This window comes from Octopus bimaculoides, chromosome 8, assembly GCF_046866305.1.
Source record: "Octopus bimaculoides isolate indiv1 chromosome 8, ASM4686630v1, whole genome shotgun sequence".
Taxonomy (NCBI): domain Eukaryota; kingdom Metazoa; phylum Mollusca; class Cephalopoda; order Octopoda; family Octopodidae; genus Octopus; species Octopus bimaculoides.
In genome coordinates this window covers 36,218,733-36,230,867 of record NC_142935.1, presented here as the reverse complement: position 1 = coordinate 36,230,867, position 12,135 = coordinate 36,218,733, and the positions used below count along the sequence as shown (strand labels likewise).

At 34.0% G+C, this 12,135-nt stretch overlaps 1 protein-coding gene across 12 annotated transcripts in view; it reads right to left on the bottom strand.

Annotated features, from left to right (window-relative positions):
• The window catches only part of LOC106867420 (zinc finger CCCH domain-containing protein 10), a 639,081-nt gene that overhangs the window by 496,341 nt on the left and 130,605 nt on the right, over nt 1–12,135 (bottom strand). For 7 of the 12 annotated variants that reach the window (XM_089356351.1, XM_089356349.1, XM_089356340.1 and 4 more), the window contains exon 2: nt 9,789–9,886. The exons of the other annotated variants lie outside the window; for them this stretch is intronic. The gene's annotated coding sequence lies outside the window, so the exon portion shown is untranslated. The remainder of the gene's footprint in view (nt 1–9,788; nt 9,887–12,135) is intronic. 12 annotated transcript variants of the gene reach the window in all.

The window sequence follows — 12,135 nt, the reverse complement described above, 5'->3', positions numbered from 1 at the left end:
TATACATGTTGGTATATAAAGATAGACACGTCTTCAATGAAATACCCTTAGACACACTAATGTATACACACACACACACACACACACACACACACACACACACACACACAAACAAACACATATATGGGTAAACAAACACATAAATAGGTTAAAAGAAAATGTTCACACGAAAATACTAATATGTATAGACACATGCATACATTCATGGACATACACCGAGTGATTCACATGGATTCCAACATATTCGTACACTCTGTTAATCAGTCATATTTATTAACTAACCAAACAAAGTCATAATTACATACAGACATGCATGCACAACACTCAAGCAAGAAATCCCTAAGGGGTCACTTTTAAATGTTCCCGATAATGCATCTTGCGTACCTGAAAACTTATGATACTTTTTCAACAATAAAAGTTTACCAAGTGGGGTTTTTAATAATAATAATAATAATAATAATAATAATAATAATAATGAGAAGAAATAGGAGAACAACAACATCAACTACAAGAGCAAGATTTTTGTTTGATGTGGTAAACATGGGGTTTGTGGTTGAATTTCAGATGCAACAGTTGGTGATGGGCATGAAAAAATTCCACCACCTCTTTGTTAATATACAGTTCCTTTTATTTGATGTTGGGATGTCAGTAATAAATAGACAAGTTTTTTGCTGTTGTTGTTATTGTCATTGTCTCTTTTTTATTTTTCTTTCTTTTTTCTTTTATTTTTTTTTTTGTGAGAGGTAGGAGTATGGGTTCATTGTTTCTCTGGTTCTGTTCATTGGTTAGTTGATTGTATTATTGTTGCTGCTGTTGTTGTTGTCTTTACGTAATGCAGATGGAAGTGGTGCTAAAAGTTTGAAGAAAAGAAACTAACACATGATAAGTTCAAAAGCTATTAAAACAATGTGAGAGAGAGAGAGAGAGAGTGACAAAGATGCTATTAAGAAAAGTATACTGAGAAATAAGACAGATACTAACAGTCTTGTAAAATTATTGACTCCAAGGAAGTGTCAGATGCAAAGAATACCATCTATTGTTTATGGCCAAGAGGTTTACTCAGCTGTATATGTGTATATACATGTTTGTGTGAGATGAGTTTACTGTGGACTACTTTGGAAGTGATCCACTCCAATCATCATACACAATACTGCAGTTGCCACATGCAAGTGATAGCTAGAAATAAGATCTGGATTCAAAGGCAAAGAGAGTCTAAGGTGACTGAAAAACTTTAGTCAGTAAAAGGCTGAGTGCCAAAGTTACATATTCAGACCCATAGGAAGGACTGAAATTATTACACCATTCATTAACTTTACAGTCCGGCAACCACTGTATAGGACAAGGAGTTATTCCTATCCTGCAGTACATGTTTTCAACTAAGTAACCTGAAGTATTTGAGATGTAATTTGATTCCACTATAGACACAACATGTTGACATCTAAAAATGGAAGAGCAACAATGTCGCAATTTTCTATTTCATTTTCTCATGAAATACATCGATAGTACAATACAGCTTGGTGACATGCGCCATACCTTTATGTGATTATGGAGTCACAAGCAGACACAGACATCTTCTTGAGCCCCACCTTCTCCTACGTATAACCCAGCCAATTATTAACCATATGGTTTTGGATATGGTCCCATTATATGGCACCTTGGGCGAGTTTCTTCTTTGATACCTCTGGGCCAACCAAAGCTTTATGAGTGGATTTGGTAGATGGAAACTGAAAGAAGCCTATCAAATATGTATGTGCATCTTTGTGCTTGTCCCCCTCTACCATTTGACAACTGGTATTGGTCTGTTTACATCTTCTAACATATATATATACACACACATACACACACACATGTATATGCAAATATACTCATATGCATGCATAAGCCTACACACACACACACACACACACATATATATATATATACATATATATATATATACATATAGATATGTAGACACACATACATATAGAGATGTATACTAGCATGCATACATACCCACACACATGCATGTATGTGCCCATAAGAAAGGAAGTAATGATGATATGGAGACGTGCTGTGTATGATGGACGTGGGTTAAGTGACGAATGATGCAACTAGAAAGAAAGTGGAAAAGGAGATAATTAGATAGGTAGATAGGTAGGTTTCTAACTATCTAATATAATCCTCATAGTCTATATGTGTGCATGTATTTGTGTGCAAAAGCCAAAAGGGGATTCTGCACATGCTTATATAAAGAAAATGCAATTTCAAAGTGTCTATGTGTATGTACAGGAACAAGAGTCAAAGAAAATATATGAGCAACATCTCAATATAGCTAGAACAGAGAACATATAAATACATAAATGCATTGTAATTTTCGTTCTATAAGTAATTTGTGGGAAAGAACAGGGAAAAAGGAAATAGGAAAAAGGCAATAGTTCCACGCTAAAAGTAAAAGCCATATTATTAACCTCCAACTGTCAAAATAGTTCTGTTGACACAAGTCACAATGGTTACTCTCTGGTACTATACAGCACAATTCCTGCACAATGCCACCAATCAATAAAGAACTTAAATGAAATTGCAGGTATTTTTTTGTATTCCAAGGTGGTCATTGTTCTTTCATTCATACATACACACACACATAATATAATATATCATAGAACACACACACAAATATATATGTATGTATATATGCATCTATATATATGGAACATCAATATAACAATCGCACACTCATACATACATATATATATATATATATATATACATACATATATATATATACATATATATATATACATATACATATATATATATACATATACATATATACATATACATATATACATATACATATATATATACATATACATATACATATACATATATATATACATATACATATACATATATATATACATATACATATATATATACATATATATATACATATACATATATACATACACATATATATATATATATATATATATATATATATACATATACATATATACATATACATATACATATATATATACATATATATATACATATACATATATACATACACATATATATATATATATATATATATATACATATACATATATACATATACATATATATATATATATATATATATATATATATATATATGCATATATTCTTAGTGGAAATAAATAATTAAAGTATACATAAATATACATACATACACAAAAAGACATGTTGATAAGTAACCTTTCATCACCACAAATGTCATCATCATCAATATCATTATCATCATCACCATGATCGTTATCAACAGTCACCATACTCTATTACAGTATTGATTTCAGTGTTTTGCCACTATATCATTATCCTCGTCAACATTGCATCACATCCAAATTAACATTATAATAATTTCAACAATTGTAATTCTCATTCCCCATCCATTTCCAAACTTCTATTCTACTACATACCAATTCAACACCAAAGACCCTACAATCATCATTATCTTTATCTCGTGCTACATCAGGGTTTACCATGTCAGCAACACCAACCTATTCATTAACATCATTTATATCGTATTGTAATCACCACTAACTTTGTCATCACCATCATCACCACTGTCATGACCACCGCCAACATCTTCATCATCCTCACGATCATGCACAGAGTTCTCATTATTTTTCCAAATGTCAGCAAGTATTCTAATGTAATGCACTAAACATTAAAAGAACAGTTATATTGTTGAGATAGTGGAATTGATTAAAATGGCCTCTGTATATTACTGGTATTTATTGCAAGAATAGGAACAGCAGCTGTCATGCTCTGCTGTTAGGATGCCAATATCACTGGTTTTAAGACCAACCCAAAAGGATACATCTTCTCCATTGTCAAGAAACCTGACATCATCTATCAAATGATGGAGTCAAAAAAAAAAATTAAATAAAAATAAAATAAAAAATAAAAAGTCAGCACATTTCTCCAATATACACATGTTCATGCATAAAATTGAATTTTATAAATGTATGTTCTGTGGCATAGACCACAGTTTCAACTTAAGTACTTTAAGTTTTGCAGAGCAACACAATTTAAGGAAAAGGTCACAGGCTAAGGGACTTTCATTGAAATATGAAGGTGCAGGTGTGACTGTGTGGTTAAGACGCTTCTTTTCCAACCATGTGGTCTCTTGTTCAGTTTTGGTGTGCTGTATCTTGGGCAAGTGTTTACTACAGCTGACTACAAAGCCTTGTGAGTCGATTTGGTAGACAAAAACTGAAAGAAGCATGGTGTGCTCGTGTGTGTGTATGCATGTATGTGCATGCATATGTGTGCATGCTGGTGTAACATTTATATGTGTTTACTCTTGTCTTGACATTATATATTGATTACAAATGAGCATCATCATCATCATCATACAAGTCATGTTGTTCATTTGAAAAATATGACAATGGTAAAATAAGACTTTGCTAGGAAACAGGTGAGCTTTGGCAACAGGAATGGCATGCATCCAGCTTTAGTAAACCTGCTGTAATAAATTCCATCTGATCCATGCAAACATGGGAAAGTAAGTATTAAATGATGCTGATGATATTATTTTCAGCTCCAGACAGGAAAAGAAATTTAAGAATATTCTCATCTCCAAAGTACTTCAAAAGACATTGGAAAAAGTTACATGATTAGGAAAACAATAATTTATTTAGAGTAATGATTCAAATTAGTACAATATTCTGAAAGAATACTATATTCATTTTTTAAAAATTGTTTTCCAAGTAGGTTCATGTTTGTTTAATGTCTTTTGTGCATAGTATATGAAGCTCAGCTTTAAACAACTTCTGGATTGTTTGAATAGTACTGTGAATGAATAAATAGTTCTTACAAACTAAAAACATTCAGTATCTTTTTTAATGCAATATCTCCAAAATAAAACTATAGTGAATACATGTGATTTTATTTACTTTAGCTATTAATAAACATGGGCATGGCTTGGATATGGAGTCCTAGTGTGTTTGTAGATATTAGTATTTGCATATTCAGAGAACAAACAAGTTAAGCAAGGTACAAACTGAAGGAAAGTCTCAACAGTGACTAACAAAATAAAGGAAACAGCTTAATAAAATTGTTGAATGCTATGAATTTATGTTTGTTTCTCAATCATGGGAGGTTGTAAAGTAATGGATAGACAGCTATTCTCATATATAAGTTATATATATGTATATAACACCCAACTCCATCCACCCAAAGATTCATAGTGAAAATTTGAGACAGTTGAGGGTTGGAACAAAAAGGGTATGCATCTGTAGAAAATCTGCCTTCATAAGCTTCGTCTCACCCATTCCAATATAGAAAAGTGGATGCTAAAATTATGATATATATATATATATATATATATATATATATATATATATATATATATATATATATATAAGGAAAATAAGACAAGGTATATATATATGTATATACGTAACCAAATTTTACTACGGCACTCCATTAGTTACGACGATGAGGGTTCCAGTTGACCCAATCAATGGATCAGCCTGCTCCTGAAATTAACATGCAAGTGGCTGAGCACTCCACAGACATGTGTACCCTTAACGTAGTTCTCAGGGAGATTCAGTGTGACACAGAGTGTGACAAGGCTGGCCCTTTGAAATACAGGTACAACAGAAACAGGAAGAAAGAGTGAGAGAAAGTTGTGGTGAAAGTGTACAGCAGGGTTCGCCACCAAGCCCTGCTGGAGCCTAGTGGAGCATTAAATGTTATCGCTCAATATTCACAACGCCCGGTCTGAGAATCAAAACAGTGATCCATCTGATCCATGCAAGCATGGGAAAGTAAGTATTAAATGATGCTGATGATATAATTTTCAGCTCCAGACAGGAGAAGATATCTAAGAATATTCTCATCTCCAAAGTACTTCAAAAGACAGTAGAAAAAGTTACATGATTAGGAAAACAATAATTTATTTAGAGTAAAGATTCAAATTATCACAATATTCCAAAAGAATACAGCCCACTGCCCTAACCATTGGGCCATAGCGCATCCACACAGCCAAATACATACATACATACATACATATATATACACATACATAACCAAATACATAAATATATACATATATATATAAATATACATGCATAACTAAATACATACATATATATATATACATACATAACCAAATACATATACACACATGCATACATGCACACACACACACACAGAAGCAACCATATATACACATGCACATACATATATATATGCATATAGATACATATATACCGCTAAATACAAACATACAAAGGTGTGCTTGTGTGTGTTTGTTCATGATCCTGTATATGCAAGTATTATATACACACATATGTCCTATGAATAACTCAGCATTAACTAAAATTATTACATACAAAAAAGTCTGACATATATACAGGACAACATGCATTAGTACATAGACACACATTAGAACATACACACACATACACACACACACAGAAAATAATAATGGCTGATTTAATATCCATTGTGCCATGCTATACATATCCTGGTTGCATGATTATATAGATGCATACATATGAGAGAGAGGGGGAGAGAGACAGAAATTCTTGTCAATGGTTTTTAATATCTATTCCTTTATTCTGGCATGGTTAAGACAGTTCTGGCAGATCTGCCAACATTTGGCACCCTGCTAACACTGCATTGTATGTACTGCTTGCTCTTAAGGTAAGGTAGTTCTTGTCATATGAAGCATATTGTAGCCTTTCTTTTTTTTCTTTTTTTTTTATATTCACAGGACTCATAATTGGACAGTAGTTATTTGTGCTGCTCTGACTTGAATTCTTATTCATTTCGGTAGGGCTAAATATATGTGTCCATGAATATAGGAGTGTGTGCATACACCTGTGCTTCTTTACATTAATACACATGCACACATTCTGATGAGGATACATTCAGATATGTAGTATGAGCACACACATATAAACATATTTTTAGATATATTGGTTAAGTGATTGAGAGAAATAAAGAGTTCTGCTTCAATGTGTGTATGCACACACAAATACACACGTGAGTAGGTATATGTTTATGTGTGTGTGCATGTGTGAATGCATGTGTGTTTGTGGGTGTGTGTGTGTTTAATGTCCTGTACCCAGATATGCACCTATACATACAGGTGGATGTTGGTATGCACATACCTGTACGTATATATGCATATACTCATTTACTTTTGTTTTTACATGATTGAACGCAGCGTCTCACAAAAATTGTAAGTAGTTCGTAAACTTATCCTCCGACGCTACTCTATCTCTTTCTCTTTCCTTTCTCCCCCCCCTCGTTCTTCCTCTGTACTACTACGTATCTCGCCTTACCCCTCTTGTTCTTCCTCTGTACTACTACGTATCTCGCCTTACCCCTCTTGTTCTTCCTCTGTTACTACTACGTATCTCCTTTTCCCCCTCGTATTTCCTCTCTTTCTCTTTTCCTCTCGTTGCTCACCATTCTTCTACTTCCTCCCTCTCTTTCTCCCTCTACCACTCTCTCTCTCTTCCCTTTACACCGGCATGGTCACATGCTTCCGGTCAATAATCCTTTCCTTCCTTGGCTTTCGCCAAGTAACACACGCTACCACTGTCTCTCTCGGTTCCGTGCCTCATCGCGTTCATACACACATAATTTTTCTCGTCTGGCCGTAAAGCCTTCTGTTTGTTTTCCTGTCTTGTTTTTCGTCCGCCACTACATTCCTCCATGGCTAGATTTAATTTGCGTATACAGATTTAATCTGCGATCCATGGGACGAGCCGTTTTAACGTTGCGTCCTGCCCGAAGCTCGTCGAAACGCCGGTGTTAAAACGTGGGTAGCTGAAGAAGTAGAATGTTCTCTATGTGGCTCGTGTGTTCTCGTCTACGTTTGTGTGCAATGTCCTGTACCCAGATATGCACCTATACATACAGGTGGATGTCGGTATGCACATACCTGTACGTATATATGCATATACTCATTTACTTTTGTTTATATATATATATATATATATTTGTACACACAATGAATGTTGCATGTTCATTTTGTCCATTTCCCCATTATATTACAAGCAAATGCCTCAAATACTGCTAACATCCAGTTATGAATAACAATAATAATAACAACAATCCTTCCCACTAAAGACACCAAGCCTGAAATTTTGGGAGAGAGGGCTAGTCAATTACATTGAACTAAGTCGATTACATTAAATTAAGTATTAGTTTCATTAGTACTTAATTTATCAATCCCAAAAGGATAAAAGGTAAAGTCGATCTCAGAGGCATTTGAACTCAGAACATAAAACCAGAAGAAATGTTGCTAGCACTCTGATAGCTCACCATCCTAATTGTTGTAATAATAATACTAATAATAACAACAATAATAATAATAATAATGATTGAATATAGTCAAGTATATATTCATGTCGTAATTTACATGGCGGTACAATGAGTGAGTCATGCATATATATCATCATTATCATTTAACGTACGTTGTCCATGCTGGCATGAGTTAGACGGCTTGGCTGGCTGTGTGGTTAAGAAATTTACTTCCCAACCATGTAATTTTGAGTTCAGTACCACTGCTAAGCACCCTGGACAAGTGTTTTCTACAATAGCCTCAGAAGATCAGAGCTTTTTGAGTGGATTTGATAGACAGAAACTGAAAGAAGCCCATCACACACACACACGTGTGTGTGTGTGTGTGTGTGTGTGTGCACATATGTATATATATATTTCTGTATCTTCATCATGACATCATGTGATAGTTGTCACAGTGTCACCATCACAGAAGAAACGTCATTTGTTTCCAATCTTTCACAGAAACATGTCCTGTCATGAAGTATTATCTGGCTTGGAAAAATATGAGTGCTGGTTAGAGGAAGGACAGCTGAAGAAAATTTTCTTTATTGAACTCCGCCTGACTCATATGGAAAAAGTGGACATGAAAACGATAACGATGATGATATAAATACACACACACACACGTGTATGCATGTATGTATGCATGTAAGTATACATATATCTCAAACTACGCACAATAAATTAAAACAATTTTTTTTACAGCTTCTATTCTCATCAGCGACAGATAATCATTTCTGAAATCTATCCAAGATAGATTTATCCGACAACAGAATCATTCAACCAGTGTGCCAAATAGGAAATATAAAAGACTAAAGATAATTAATTTAAGTTGAAACAAAAAAATAAATTCAACACATAGTTTTTAACTTGGGTGGTATGCTTAATACCCTGTCGTCTATTTTAATACCTTATCTAGCCTCCAGTTGCTTCAAATGGAGACCATTCTGTTGCAAGTATTCAGGCCTGGTTCACAGTCTGAGGAAAATTGTGCCCCTCCCCAAGTTCCACACAATCTTAACCTGGAGTCATGAGCACTGCTCAACCTCTTCTGATTCAGTCACAATTTTTTTTTTTAGATAAAGAACTTTGAAGAAACTCTACAATTATGTTGAATATAGTAATATCACCAAATATATTGTTATATCTTGAGAGGGTCATTATGCCAACAATAAACACATGCACTGGTTCAATATCACTTCTTTATTATTGCATGTCAATAGGCTAGCTATTTAACCAACTAACTGAATGTTTGATTAATCATTCAATTAATCAATCAATCAGTTGTGTTTGTCAAAGTCATTTTGTTGCTACACACAAGTTCACAACAAGAATCTTGCAACCCAAATACAAAAATGAAATGGAAATATTAATAAATTCTAAAGACAGCAAATAAATTTATAGGGCTTGTAGCTGGTTAAATAGATCACAATATTTATTTAACTGGTACTCACTGTATAAACTCAGGCCATGAACAAAATGCCGGATTTAAATAAGAATTTTAAAAACATAAGAATGCCTGCCAATTGTCTTCTTAGGGCAATGGACTTACCTGCAAAAGAAAAAAAATAAAAGAACATAAATATATTTTTCAACAATTATTATATATGCAATGTTAATGCAACAACAACAATAATGGTTTCAAATTTTGGCACAAGGCCAGCAATTTTAGGACAGGGTTTAAGTCAATTATATCAATCCCAATGTTCAGCTGGTACTTGTTCTATAAGCCTCACAAGAATGAAAGACAAATTTGACTCTGGCTAAACACTTTTTCCAGTGCAGTAATGATTCTGCCAGCTCACTGCCTTAATAATAATAATAATAATAATAATGTGGTACCAGGCAGTGGCTGTCATGGCTTTTGCTCTTGACCGATTTGAAGTGTTATCATGTACCTGTTTTGCCTTGGAGTAAAAGATAGGCTAAAGCAAATATTCTGCTCAATACCACAGATTAATTTGTCTGTTACTTAATCACTTCAGCATGTCCCTTAGTGGCTGATATGTGTATTCCTAATCACAAGCAGAAAAAGTGGGGGAACATCATAGTCATGTGTTGAGAGGAACCATTTGTGTTTTGTTCATCATCCTTAAGCAACCCTAATTCAGGGACCTTTTGAACAGGATGGGCTACTCGACCTGAAGGAAATTCTAACTGAGCCCCACCTGAAAGGTCATGTGCTGTGTATCATCTTATTAAATCACCATGTTGTGTATATATGGTTGTGATGCACATGCTTGGTGTACCCTTATCAGACAGATAGTCATGATGAGTATATTGGGCTTCGTATATTTGTACTCCAGTGTTATTTTGATGGCATGTGCTGCTCTCACACTCAATAATGATAATTCTATTCTTGGCACAAAGCCAGCAATTTTAAGGGGACAAGGCAAGTTGATTACATCAACCACAGTATTTGACACATATTTTATTTTATCAACACTGGAGAGATAAAAGGCAAAGTTGACAATGGCAGGATTTTAACTCAGAACATAATGAACCAGGTCAAATAATGAAAGGAATTTTTCCAATGCCCTAGCAATTGTCCAAGCCTACCACCTTAACAAAAATAATTGTTTCAAATTTTGGCACAACGCCAGAAGTTTTAGCTGGATGAGGATTAGTCAAAACCACTGAGTGCAGTACATGACTGGTACTCTATTTGATTGACCTCCTAAGGATGACAGGCAAAGTTAACCTCAGCAGGATTTGAAATCAGAACATAAAGAACCAGAACAAATGCTGCAAAGTAACTTTTCCAACAGACTGATGATTCTGCCAGCTTGCTGCCTGGATGATGATGATGATGATGATGATGATGGGGGTGATGATCATGATGTGGTAGAGATAATGATGATGATTTCTCAATCATGCTAAGACAAAGAAGTGTGCAGAAGCTGGCAGACAGAATCAATCATTGTGACTAGATGCTTATTTTATTGAACCTGGAATAATTAAAACCAAATAATTATTTTTGTGAGAAATCTGATAAGTGATAAGGGCAAGACATTCATTAAGAATACAACAGAGATATTCAATGTACATTTAAAAAAAAAAAAATTATAACAGCAACTGAGTATTGATATCTATCAATGAAGTGCAAAAATTAATTTGTTTGAGATCACCGATATCTTTCAATTTAAATGTCTTCATATTTTGGTAGAATAAAATTCCTGTTTTAACCTAAGATTTCTATCAAGAATTAAAGAAAAGCATCAGTTAATTCCACTACAGCTCTAATGTTATACAAGTGAATCTAATGACATAGACATCTGTGATGCTCATAATAATTTATAACATAATCACAAGATCAAAGTTTCCATCAATGTGTGTAATCAATTAATTACAGTACTCGATTTGATATTTTATGATCACCACTACTCACCCCATAAGGGGGAAAGGTAAAGTAGACTACAGTATTATTTGATCTCAGAACATAAAATCCAGAATTCTATTAACTATATATAACTGTCTAGACAAATTCATACATACACACACTATATTTGAATCTGCATATCAGTTAGCTTCACAGCAATACATATCAATACAGCTGCACACATGCATGCACACAAACACACATGTACACACATGTGCATCCACATACAATATGTACACATAAACATGTTTTATCAGCCACTTTTTAATGCTAGCATGGGTCAGACAGAATTTGTTGAAGCATATTTTCTGTGGTCCAATGTCCTTCTTGTTGCTAATCCTCAACTGCTTTCAAATGAGGTAATATTTCCCATGGCTAAACATACTTCTCATTATATTCCAGTTCACATATCAGGTTGCTAC